A 14,302-nucleotide genomic window follows, 5' to 3' on the forward strand; every position below is an offset into this window, starting at 1 on the left:
GTATTTATAGGCATCTATAGTTGTAAGTTTGGTGGAGGAGAGTCCCAGGTACATTGAAGTTTTATCTCCTACTGCTGCTTTAACCAACTCCAGCTGCTTGAGGGGAACAGCAATAGGGACCTTCAGGATAACCAGTGCCATAACTTTTTGTGTTCATGATTCTAGAGGATACCCGTCCATCGTATCTCCATTGTGATGTAGCTTCCATTGGCAGGTTAGCGAGACACTTTATCTCCCAATCCAGCTCACATCCCAGTCTGATATCTCTCATAACTTAGGTCGCTTCTCTAGGGGTATAGTTGGATTGTGCAGTCGCTCTTGAGTAGGTCCCTTATACCGGAATACTCACCTGGAGCCAGGCTGGGATATCGAGGGGAGCTGGTAATGCCATAGGTATGTCATCTTGTATGTGCAAGGTGTCAAAGCACAATGTCACCTCAGCTTCTAGCTCTGCCGATTTAGGCACCCCAAGGCAGAGTTCCGATGCTTGCCCCAGCTTACAATCCTTAGTGTTCTGTGTGAGTCTGCAAAAAGGGGATCACTGTATTTTCCTGAGACTTGGATGCAGGTGTAGTGTAGGCCCTTCCCCATTGTACAGGATCAGTGCACTTGGCTAGATGTTCCAGCGGTGGCATGACGGCAGATAATAGCGATATTAGGTCCCCTTTCAGGCTCTGATAATGCCTCTCCAGAAGTTGTTGGGTTTGTCGTTACCACAAGTCTAGAGCTTCCATACCAGTTGTGACATTTGGGTGTAGGCACCTTCTGGTGGCTCCACGTGGCACATCTTAGAAGGAAATATCAGCTATGTGTTCTCAGAATGACTTATCTCTTTCTTTTGGAGTATAATCAATGTAGGTAGTTTTCAAGTATACCATAGTAGAGACTCAGCCCCTTTATGTATAACTTAAGCCATATAATTATATCCAAAAGCCCGGAGCTCCATAAAAACACGTCCAGCTGCCTCCGTAGTTGGCTCCGCCCCCAAGAATATTGGAATATATTTATAGTTTCATGTCAGGTTAGCGCAATTGTGAAAATTATATAGTGTTTGTGTGGGAGACTGGGTTTTAGGTTTTTTTCTCCAATGACTTCTATGGAGGTATGCGAAAACACGAACGCAATTTTTGATTTTCGACTTGAAAAACAATTTGGGTTACCGCTAGCACAAAATAAATTTTTTTTAAACTTGTTATTCGAGCGCAACCCGACTACTGCAAAAAGCTTAACTCTAGCAGAGTTTTCGCGACCGTGAAAAAAAACTTCCACTAGTGTATGATATGTGCATATTTATTTTTTAACAAGGGATACTAAGCACATTTGAAAATAGAAGTGAATTTAAAAGTGTTTTAAAATGACATGCTCTATCTGAATCATGCACGTTTAATTTTGACTTTTCTATCCCTTTAATGTTCTTTTGAGATAGTTAAATGAGAAATAAGTATCAGAATCTTCCTGAAAAAAATTAGAGGGGTGAAGTTTTGCAGAAAAATCATCATGTTCTGAAGAACAAAATTAATAAATAGAGGAATAAGGAGCTTTGGATAGGTCCAGAAGATTTGATGGAGCCTGTTTATTAATGTGCAAGCGGACAAGATCCAATATTGCTCATGTCCGCTGCACAGCATACGCTCTCGGCATTTATCATTGCACCAACAGTTCTTGTGAACTGCTGGTGCAATGCCGCCCCCTGCAGATTCATGGCCAATCGGCCGCTAGCAGGGGGTGTCAATCAACCCGATCGTATTCGATCAGGTTGATTTCTGGCGATGTCTATCTCCTGCCTCAGAGCAGGCGGACAGGTTATGGAGAAGTGGTCTATACTAGAAATACAGGGATAAATATGCCCCATAGAGTTAATTTAAAACCTGCCTTAGATTTGAAGTGATGCAGAAGATGCGGGAAGATGTGTGTTTTCTGTGCATTTTCTTGGTCTGTCAGACTGTTGAAAATTAGTGAAAAATATATGACATTTTATCTTCTATATTAAGTAAATGTGAATCCCATGGTGAATTGAATGATATTTTGGATGCAGCTTTCTCTGTCTAGAGTATCCTGCTGAGATATTAAGGACAGACTAAAATTTACAGCGCTCAGATATATAATATTTATAAAATTGTGGCTATGGAATAAATAGAAAATAAATTAAGTTTTATATAACACACTGGAAACTGATTTAAAAAAAATACATTTGCTGGGAAAAAAAGGTTTTCTGTTATAGAAATAAAAACCGTATAATAACCACTAAAAGAACATAAATAAATCAATGAAAATTGCAAGGGTCAAACAAGAAGTAGCATACAGAAAATAACATGAAAATGTATCTAAACCACAGGAAAAGAACTGTGTGGGGAAGCAGAGGCAGTGACTTAGAAAATAGAGGCAACGTAAGAAGGGATTTCGATGATAAGAAAAAAATGGGTGGGAAAGGAAGGACCATCCACAAATGGCAGGTACGACTGGAGAGAGCAAGGGTTGTAGCAAAAGTCTGTACGGGAAAGAAAGAAAAACACAAAACTGAATTGAAACAATGGGGATAAATAGGGAGAAGGTGGAAAAGGGAAGGATCTACTAAAGAGAAAATAAATGATACTATACAAGTTGTTAAAATGTGGTGTAAATATATAATAGTAATATCAAATACACTCTTCTAATAAAACATACAAATGTTGGAGACAGATACAATGCCCAGATAGAAACTATAGCCCATATCTGCACAGAGCAGCAGAAGGAAAGAGAATTGGGCACAACTTGTATTGTTTATGGATGGCTGCTGCATCTACTTTTAAAGAACCAGTAGGTACAGTAGATTTGCTTAATCAACAAATGTATGATAAAAATGATAAAATGTATGATAAAAAGACAATGCATTAGCACTAGGGGATTTATCATTTGTCGGGACGGACATGATCCGCTGTAGCGAATCAATACTGCACGAGATCGATAAATGCTGATGTTATACGCTGTCGGCATTTATCATTGCACAAGCATTTTGTGTGATATGCTGGTGCAATTACCAAACTCTGCATATTTGAGGCCAATCGGCCGCTAGCAGGGCGGGGTGTCAATCAATCCAATAGTATCCGATCAGGCTGATTGCTGTCCGCCGCCTCAGAGGTGGCGGACAAGTTAAGGAGCAGCGGTCTTATGACCGCTGCTTCTTAACTTGTGTTTTGGGAGCGTCTGAAGGCTCGCGTGGAAACTGCTGCATTCGCAGCATAATAAATCGGCCCCTTAGGGGCCGAATTATCAAGCTCCGGATGGAGCTTGGTGCCCCTGTTTCCGCGCGAGCTTTCAGGCTCACCTGAAACAGCAGTTATGAAGCAGCGGTCTAAAGACCGCTGCTCCATAACTTGTCTAACTGCTCTGAGGCTGCGGACATCAATCAGCCCGATCCTATACGATCGGGCTGATTGACACCCGCTTACGGTAGCAGTGAGCTGGCTAAACGTGCTTGTGCATGATTTCCCCATAAGAATCAATGGGGCAGAGCCGGCTGGAAAAAAAACTAACACCTGCAAAAAAGCAGCGTTCAGTTCCTAACGCAGCCCCATTGATTCCTATGGGAAAATACTTTTTATGTCTCCACCTAACACCCTAACATGAACCCCGAGTCTAAACACCCCTAATCTTACACTTATTAACCCCTAATCTGCCGCCCCCGACATCACCGACACCTGCATTATATTATTAACCCCTAATCTGCCGCTCCCGGACACCGCCGCCACCTACATTATACTTACGAACCCCTAATCTGCTGCCCCCCAACATTGTCGAACCCTACATTATATTTATTAACCCCTAATCTGCCGCCCCCAATGTTGCCGCAACCTAACTACATTATTAACCCCTAATCTGCCGCCCACAACGTCGCCGCCACTATAATAAAGTTATTAACCCCTAAACCTAAGTCTAACTCTAACCCCCCCTAATTTAAATATAATTTAAATAAATCTAAATAAAATAACCACAATTAACTAAATAATTCCTATTTAAAACTAAATACTTACCTATAAAATAAACCCTAAGATAGCTACAATGTAACTAATAGTTACATTGTTGCTAGCTTAGGGTTTATTTTTATTTTACAGGCAATTTTGTATTTATTTTAACTAGGTAGAATAGTTATTAAATAGTTATTAACTATTTAATAACTCACTAACTAAAATAAATACAAAGTTACCTGTAAAATAAAACCTAACATAAGTTACAATTACACCTAACACTACACTATAATTAAATAATTCCATAAACTAACTACAATTAATTACAATTAAATACAATTATCTAAATTACGGGGAAAAAAACACTAAATTACAGAAAATAATAAAATAATTACAAGTTTTTAAAAACTAATTACACCTAATCTAATCCCCCCTAATAAATAAAAAAGCCCCCCAAAATAATAAAAAGCCCTACCCTATACTAAATTACAAATAGCCCTTAAAAGGGCTTTTTGCAGGGCATTGCCCCAAAGTAATCAGCTCTTTTACCTGTAAAAAAAATACAACCCCCCCAACATTAAAACCCACCACCCACACACCCAACCCTACTCTAAAACCCACCCAATCCCCCCTTAATAAAACCTAACACTAACCCCTTGAAGATCACCCTACCGTGAGACGTCTTCACCCAACCGGGCAGAAGTGGTCCTCCAGACGGGGCAGAAGTCTTCATCCAAGCCGGGCAGAAGAGGTCCTCCAGACGGGCAGAAGTCTTCATCCAGACGGCATTTTCTATCTTCATCCATCCGGAGCGGAGCGGGTTCATCTTCAAGACATCCGACGCGGAACATCCTCTTCTGTCTTCATTTGACGACTAAATGGCGGTACCTTTAAGTGACGTCATCCAAGATGGCGTCCTTTCAATTATGATCGGCTGATAGAATTCTATCAGCCAATCGGAATTAAGGTAAAAAAAATCCTATTGGCTGATGCAATCAGCCAATAGGATTGAAGTTCAATCCCATTGGCTAATCCAATCAGCCAATAGGATTGAGCTCGCATTCTACTGGCTGATTGGAACAGCCAATAGAATGCAAGCTCAATCCTATTGGCTGATTGCAGCAGCCAATAGGATTTTTTCTACCTTAATTCCGATTGGCTGATAGAATTCTATCAGCCAATCGGAATTGAAGGGACGCCATCTTGGATGACGTCACTTAAAGGTACCGTCATTTAGTCGTCAAATGAAGACAGAAGAGGATGCTCCGCATCGGATGTCTTGAAGATGGACCCACTCTGCTCCGGATGGATGAAGATAGAAGATGCCGTCTGGATGAAGACTTCTGCCCATCTGGAGGACCTCTTCTGCCCGGCTTGGATGAAGACTTCTGCCCGTCTGGAGGACAACTTCTGCCCGGTTGGGTGAAGACGTCTCACGGTAGGGTGATCTTTAAGGGGTTAGTGTTAGGTTTGATTACTTTGGGGCAAAGCCCCGCAAAAAGCCCTTTTAAGGGCTATTTGTAATTTAGTATAGGGTAGGGCTTTTTATTATTTTGGGGGGCTTTTTTATTTTATTAGGGGGATTAGATTAAGTGTAATTAGTTTTAAGAAATTGTAATTATTTTATTATTTTCTGTAATTTAGTGTTTTTTGTTTTTCGTACTTTAGATAATTTTATTAAATTTTATTTAATTGTAGTTAATTGTAGTTAATGTAAGTAATTAATTTAATTATAGTGTAGTGTTAGGTGTAATTGTAACTTATGTTAGGTTTTATTTTACAGGTAAATTTTGTATTTATTTTAGCTAGGTAGTTATTAAATAGTTAATAACTATTTAATAACTATTGCACCTAGTTAAAATAAATACAAAGTTGCCTGTAAAATAAAAATAAACCCTGAGATAGCTACAATGTAACTATTAGTTATATTGTAGCTATCTTACGCCTAGATTTAGAGTTCTGCGTTAGCCGTCAAAAGCAGCGTTAAGGGCTCCTAACGCTGCTTTTTACCGCCCGCTGGTATTTAGAGTCAGCCAGGAAAGGGTCTAACGCTCACTTCCAAGCCGCGACTTTTCCATACCGCAGATCCCCTTACGCCAATTGCGTATCCTATCTTTTCAATGGGATCTTCCTAACGCCGGTATTTAGAGTCTTGGCTGAAGTGAGCAGTAGACCCTCTACCGACAAGACTCCAGCCGCAGAAAAAAGTCAGTAGTTAAGAGCTTTCTGGGCTAACGCCGGTTCATAAAGCTTTTAACTACTGTGCTCTAAAGTACACTAACACCCATAAACTACCTATGTACCCCTAAACCGAGGCCCCCCACATCGCCGCTACTATAATAATTTTTTTTAACCCCTAATCTGCCGACCGCACATCGCCGCCACCTACATTATACCTATGTACCCCTAATATGCTGCCCCTAACATTGCTGACCCCTATATTATATTTATTAACCCCTAATCTGCCCCCTCTAATATCGCCGCCACCTACCTACAATTATTAACACCTAATCTGCCTACCGGACCTCACCGCTACTCTAATAAATGTATTAACCCCTAAAGCTAAGTCTAACCCTAACACCCCCCTAAGTTAAATATAATTTTATTCTAATCTAACGAAATAAATTAAATATTATTAACTAAAGTATTCCTATTTAAAGCTAAATACTTACCTGTAAAATAAACCCTAATATAGCTACAATATAACAAATAATTATATTGTAGCTATTTTAGGATTTATATTTATTTTACAGGCAACTTTGTATTTATTTTAACTAGGTACAATAGCTATTAAATAGTTATTTACTATTTAATAGCTACCTAGTTAAAATAATTACAAAATTACCTGTAAAATAAATCCTAACCTAAGTTACAATTAAACCTAACACTTCACTATCATAAATTAATCAAATAAATTAACTACAATTACATACAATTAAATAAACTAAACTAAATTACAAAAAAAAAACCCACTAAATTACAAAAAATAAAAAAAGATTACAAGAATTTTAAGCTAATTACACCTACTCTAAGCCCCCTAATAAATAACAAAGCCCCCCAAAATAAAAAAAAATCCCTACCCTAATCTAAATTAAAAAAGTTAACAGCTCTATTACCTTACCAGCCCTTAAAAGGGCTTTTTGCGGGGCATGCCCCAAAGAAAGAAGCTCTTTTGCCTGTAAAAAAAAACCACAATACCACCCCCAACTTTACAACCCACCACCCACATACCCCTACTCTAACCCAAAAACCCCTGATGGACCAAAAGAAGACATCTGGAGCGGCAGAAGTCTTCATCCTATCCGGGCAGAAGAGGACATCCGGACCGGCAGACATCTTCATCCAAGCGGACTCTTCTATCTTCATCCATCCGACGAGGAGCGGCTCCATCTTCAAGAAGGATGTTCCTGCCGGAGGTCTTGAAGATGGAGCCGCTCCTCGTCGGATGGATGAAGATAGAAGATGCCGCTTGGATGAAGATGTCTGCCGGTCCGGATGTCCTCTTCTGCCGGAGTAGGATGAAGACTTCTGCCGCTCCAGATGTCTTCTTTTGGTCCATCAGTGCTCGGCTGGGTGAAGACGACTCAAGGTAGGGAGATCTTCAGGGGGGTAGTGTTAGGTTTATTTAAGGGGGGTTTGGGTTAGAGTAGGGGTATGGTGGGTGGTGGTTTGTAATATTGGGGGGGTGGTATTGTGTTTTTTTTTTACATTCAAAAGAGCTGATTTCTTTGGGGCATGCCCCGCAAAAAAGCCCTTTTAAGGGCTGGGAAGGTAATAGAGCTGTTAACTTTTTTAATTTAGATTAGGGTAGGGATTTTTTTTTTATTTTGGGGGGCTTTGTTATTTTATTAGGGGACTTGGAGTAGGTGTAATTAGCTTAAATTCTTGTAATCTTTTTTTATTTTTTGTAATTTAATGGGGTTTTTTTTTGTAATTTAGTTTAGTTTATTTAATTGTATGTAATTGTAGTTAATTTATTTAATTAATTTATTGATAGTGTAGTAGTGTAGGTTTAATTGTAAATTAGGTTAGGATTTTATTTTACAGGTAATTTTGTAATTATTTTAACTAGGTAGCTATTAAATAGTAAATAACTATTTAATATCTATTGTACCTAGCTTAAAATAAATACAAAGTTGCCTGTAAAATAAATATAAATCCTAAAATAGCTACAATATAATTATTCGTTATATTGTAGCTATATTAGGGTTTATTTTACAGGTAAGTATTTAGCTTTTAAATAGGAATACTTTAGTTAATAATATTTAATTTATTTCGTTAGAATAAAATTATATTTAACTTAGGGGGGGGTGTTAGGGTTAGGGTTAGACTTAGCTTTAGGGGTTATTACATTTATTATAGTGGCGGAGAGGTCCCCAGTCGGCAGATTAGGGGTTACTACGTGTAGGTAAGGTAGCGGCGACGTGGGGGGGGGCAGATTAGGGGTTAATAAAATATTATGTAGGTGTCAGCGATGTTAGGGGCAGCAGACTTAGGGGTACATAGTGATAATGTAGGTTGCGGCGGTGTCCGGAGCGGCAGATTAGGGGTTAATAGTATAATGCAGGGGTCAGCGATACGCGGGGGCGGAAGATTAGGGGTTAAGTAAGTGTAAGGCTAGGGGTGTTTAGACTCGGGGGTACATGTTAGGGTGTTAGGTGCAGACTTAGAAACTGTTTCCCCATAGGAAACAATGGGGCTGCGTTAGGAGCTGAACGCTGCTCTTTTTGCAGGTGTTAGGTTATTTTTTCAGCCCAAACTGCCCATTGTTTCCTATGGGGGAATCGTGCACGAGCACGTTCTTTCCAGCTAGCCGCTACCGTAAGCAACGCTGGTATTGAGAGTTGAAGTGGCGGTAAATATGCCGGTACGCTCCCTTTTTGGAGCCTAACGCAGCCCTTCAGAGAACTCTAAATACTAGCGTTGTTTAGAAGCAGCGCTAGAAAGAAAACACGCGAAGCTAACGCACCCCTTTGGCCGCAAAAACCTCTAAATCTAGAGTGAAAGGGTTTATTTTATAGGTAAGTATTTAGTTTTAAATAGGAATAATTAGAGAATAATTGTAGGTTTTTATTTAGACTTTATTTTAAATTATATTTAAGTTAGGGGGGTGTTAGGGTTAGGGTTAGACTTAGGTTTAGGGGTTAATACATTTAATATAGTGGCGGCGACTTTGGGGCAGCAGATTAGGGGTAAGAAATGTAGGTAGGTGTTGGCGATGTTAGGGACGGCAGATCTAGGGGTTAATAAAATGTAACTAGTGTTTGGGAGGCGGCGAGTGCGGTGGTTTAGGGGTTAATATATTTATTATAGTGGTGGCGATGTCCGGTTCGGCAGATTAGGGGTTACATTTTTTATTTTAGTGTTTGCGATGTGGGGGGCCTCGGTTTAGGGGTTAATAGGTAGTTTATGGGTGTTAGTGTACTTTTTAGCACTTTAGTTAAGAGTTTTATGCTACGGCGTTAGCCCATAAAACTCTTAACTACTGACTTTTAAATGTGGTACCAGGCTTGACAGGAGAGGGTGTACCGCTCACTTTTAGGACGACTCGTAATACCGGCGTTAGGAAAATCCCATTGAAAAAATAGGATACGCAATTGACGTAAGTGGATTTGCGGTATTTTTGAGTCGCGCCAAAAAAGTGAGCGGAACACCTGTACCTACAAGACTCGTAATACCAGCGGGCATTAAAAAGCAGCGTTGGGACCTCTCAATGCTGCTTTTTAATGCTAACGCAAGACTCGTAATCTAGGTGTTTGTATTTTAAAATATATTCTTTATTTGGACAACAAGCTAAAACATACTGACGTTTCGAGTGTGCCACCATTAATCATGCACAGAATTACCTTAGCTAATGTTAAAAGCAGGACCAGGGGTAAGAAGAGGCTATAGGGCGCACATGTACTAAGCTTCCGAAGTGACCGTCCGTCTGTATTTCCGCGGTCAAAAATTCGCTCACGATCTGCTTCTCGTAATGTACCAATCTGCGATCTGGTTTGAAAACCACTATTTTCATCAGCGATCGTAATTTTACGCAACTGATCGTTCCCTGAAGCCTTTTTCCACTTACTACATGTTCGATCGCACGTAAATTCGCTGTAACTCCGGAACTAGATGAATGTTACCAAACTAATCCGTCCGCTCCCAAACTTTCACTGTAACTTGCGGTGATTTGCTTCGCGACCATTTAGGTAGTGAATACAATAGAAAACTATAGGGCGTCTCAACCTGACGCCAGGTAGAAGTACTTAAGTGAAAGGACTAGACTACTATTGTAGCATTATTGGTTTTTGGATCACTGAATGAAGATGGAGACACTTTTACACATGTTTCTTTTCCGATTAATTCAATTACGAGGAAGAAGGGCTATACAGGCACCGGTTGACAACTTGCAAAGAAGGAGAGGTAGAAGAATTAGAGTCCCTAGAGTTTTCCTTCCACGTATAGGTTTGGAAAGCATTTCTGATCGAGAGATTATCCAGAGATTCCGTTTGGACAGAGAAGCTATTATGGAACTTTACTATGAAATAGCAGAATACCTGGAACCTATGACAGCGCGTTCACAAGCCATACCCGGACTATTAAAACTGTTGGCAGCCTTACACTTTTTTGCCACTGGTTCATTCCAAGCTGTGTCTAGCGTTATAATTGGCATCAGCCAGTCTGCTTTTTCGAGGCACCTAACCAAAGTTATTGATGCTTTGATGGTCGTCTTTCCAAGATACGTGTGCCTTCCAGCGACTCCAGAAGAGTGGCAATCTGTGAAGTCTAATTTTTATAGAATGGCCGGAATGCCCAATGTACTTGGAGCCATCGATTGCACCCATGTTGCAGTCAAACCATCCCGAGAACGTGAGGAAGTTTTCCGGAACAGAAAACAGTACCATTCCCTCAATGTTCAGATGGTGTGTGACCATAACATGAAAATAATCAGTGTCCGTTCCAACTTCCCTGGATCCTGCCATGATTCGTATATCTTGCGTCAGTCTGGGTTATATCGGAAGTTTGAGGAGGGAGAGATGCCTGAAGGATAGCTGTTAGGTAATTATATTATGTGATGTTATGTTACAGTATTATTATAATTGTCAAACGTAGTTTATGTCATGCATTGTGATGATAGATTTAACTAAAAAACATAGTTAATTCTCATTGAAATTATCGTCTTTATCATCTTTGAAATGTTAATACTTTTTAATTTTTTTCATAGGGGACGCTGGTTATTTCAGTAGAGAATGGTTATTCACACCCTATAACAATCCTCGAAGAAGATGTGAGGAGAGACAGGCCATTAATGCCAAAAATTATGTTGCAGAGAACTATTTTAAGGATTGATTTCATCAAAAGATTGTAATCACAGGACTTCTATATTTTGGTCTTTTGAATAAAAAACTAAATTTTCACTTTCTGAATAAAATCTTTTTTTTTTTCATCATATACTTGTGTGATTTTTTATTTGTTTTTATTTTTATAAGTTAACAAATTATAATAAAGAGTGACATTGGATATTGTTTTTTAATAAAACTTTCATTTTTACTTAAAACCAACATATTGCACAATAACTATATAAACCAAATAATCATAAAGATCTATAATTATATGACTGTCCTACATAACAAAAAAACCTACACTACACTATTGATAACTATATTACACAATAAAATATATACATCAAACTTCATTTACATTTATCATTATTTGAGAATGGCAATAAATAATACAACTTTTTTATAATTGTATCCAAAGAATTCTAACAATTTAGCAAATATACAATAATGTTGCATAGAGACAGTAAATAAGAGAAACAATTTTGGAGCAGACAAGTAAACAATATAAATATTAATTTATAAATTATAATTACCACGAATATCGCTATCACAGTCATCGGTGATGCCCTCAATGACCTCCGTGCCAAGCCTCTGTAAAACTTTTCTTTCAAAGTCTGTCAAATCTGCGACATAAGGTTGTCCTCCTCCAGTACCTCGAGCATATTGCTTTTCTTTGGCAATTTTGGATTTTGTTTGACGCTTGATATCGTTGAACCTTTTTTTGCAGGACTCAATATCTTTTTTAGTGGGTCCTTGAGCACTCACTGCGTCACTAATTTTCTCCCAAATAATCTTCTTACGAGCGCCTGGGGTTTGCTTGACTCGACTACCATAAATATTGTCATAATATTCGAGTACTAGATCAACAAGTACAACATTCTGTTGATGCGAGAAGTTAGGGTTGCGAGTCTTCTTAGAAGTAGCAGAATCTCCGGAGCAAGCCATCTTGTCAAAGTGAATACCGAAAAGTAAATAAATAATATTCTAAGATTTCTGGGAAAATGCACATTCTTATACATGTCAGCAGCCAGACGTTGCCGCTTGTCTGACGATTATGACACCTAGATCGTCACGTGGGTAAAGAACTAAACCAATCAGGTCGCAGACTGCTTCTTAACTTTGCTCTTTCGCGCCGAATGAAGCTTCAAAGTTATCAATAATCCGATTGTCTTCGACACACAATAGACGCAAAATTTTACGGCTTGGTTTTTAAAAGATTTGTATTTTCTTTTTTTTAATGGGTAGCCAAAGAGCTGAATGCCCTTTTAAGGACAATGCCCAGCCTTGTAGATTAGGGTCTTTTAGATAGTTTTTTTTTTTGTGGGGGAGGGCTAATGTTAGAAGGGTTATTATTATTTTTTTTTATAGAAAAAGACCTGATTTGCTTTAGGGCAATGCCCTACAAAAGGCCTGTTTAAAGGCTATTTGTAGTTAAGTTTTAGAATAGGAGTAAGTTTTTTTTTGGGGGGGGGGTATTAGAATAGGAGTATTTTTTTTTGTTTCTTAGTAATGACTTTTTTATTTTCTGTAATGTTTGACATTTTTTTTATTTTTTGTATTGTTAGGTGTTTTTTTTATTTTCTGTAATTTTTATTAAAGGTACGATTTGGTTTTTATTTAATTTGACAGATTTTTTTAAGGTAGTTAGGATTCTTTTTGTAAATGTTGGGGTATTTTTATTTGGGTTAAGTTTGGGGGTGTTAGGTTAGGGGGTTTAGATGTTAGTTTATTACTTTGCATTATGGGGGTGGTGGTTTAGGGGTTAATAGTTTAGTTATTGGATTGTGAAGGGATTGTGGTTTAGCGGTTAATAGTATAGTTTAGTTATTGTGACGTGAAGGGGGTGGTGGTTTAGGAGTTAACAGTATAGTTTAGTTATTGTGATGTGAGAGGATGGTATTTAGGGGTTAATAGTTTATTTAGGTAGTTTGTGATGTGGTGGTGTGGCGGTTTAGGGGTTATTAGTTTAGTGGTGACTTTGCAGTGGGCTATGTGGCGGTTTGGGTGTTGTTAGAGTAGGGGCTTATGGTGATAGCGAGCAAGTGTTTTTTTTACTTTTTTGCTCCATTGACTTCTATGGAGCAGTAGGTGATCGTGCTAGCGGTAAACCTTTTTCGCGAGTCGGGTTAGCACTAGAGTAATAATGTTTAACTTTCAACTTGTAATTCCAGCGCAACCCGACTTGCACAAAAGGTTAACCACTGGTCAGGGTCGGCTCCAAGGGGGGGCAATGCCCACCCAAATGGAATGCTGTGCCCCTTCAAAAATATTGATATGATCATACACTTTAAAAATAATAAATAAAATAATGAATTGTTATGTAATGCTGCATGCTGGGGGCAGAGTTAGCTGCCGAACTGTGAGGTCGCATCACGCATCTGCAAGGAGCTCCTTGTGTTAACCTCTTATTTGGAATTGGAATTGGAAGTTAATTAGAGACTTTTTGGACTTGTCTTTAACCCTATTAATTTTACCTAACTATCGTGAGTTACTCATTTTCTTAAACAATAGACCACGATAAGAATATGATTGTATCATATAAATATAAGTCTATAAATGGCTACCGGCTTCTATCGATGCCTCAAAAGTGCACTGTGGGCCGGGATTAGGATCACAGTGCACTTTTGAGGCGTCGCTAGAAGCCGGTAGCCATTTATAGACATATTTATATGATACAATCATATTCTTATAGGTTCACAGTACATACTGTAGGTTGTATTAAGTAGCCTGATATCCGTTAGTTATTGCGAAACAGGTATAGCTAAATCTAATCTACAAAATAACCAGTACTTGAAAACCTAGTATCCTCACTGCTATTGCAAACAAAGGGGTTAATTGCATTGGGGGGTTGGGTTGCGTGGCTAATAAGGGGACATGATTGAGATTTGAGAATGAGATTAAGGGTTTTGGATCATGGTGATTAAGGGGTGAATTGTTTTTAAGGGGCTATTGCACTGGGGGTGTCAAGTTTAATGGCTCTGTTTTAGTGCACTGCATAGGATTTAGACTTAATTATTTTACCTAGAGATTTAG

Source organism: Bombina bombina, chromosome 6 (assembly GCF_027579735.1).
Source record: "Bombina bombina isolate aBomBom1 chromosome 6, aBomBom1.pri, whole genome shotgun sequence".
Taxonomy (NCBI): Eukaryota; Metazoa; Chordata; class Amphibia; order Anura; family Bombinatoridae; genus Bombina; species Bombina bombina.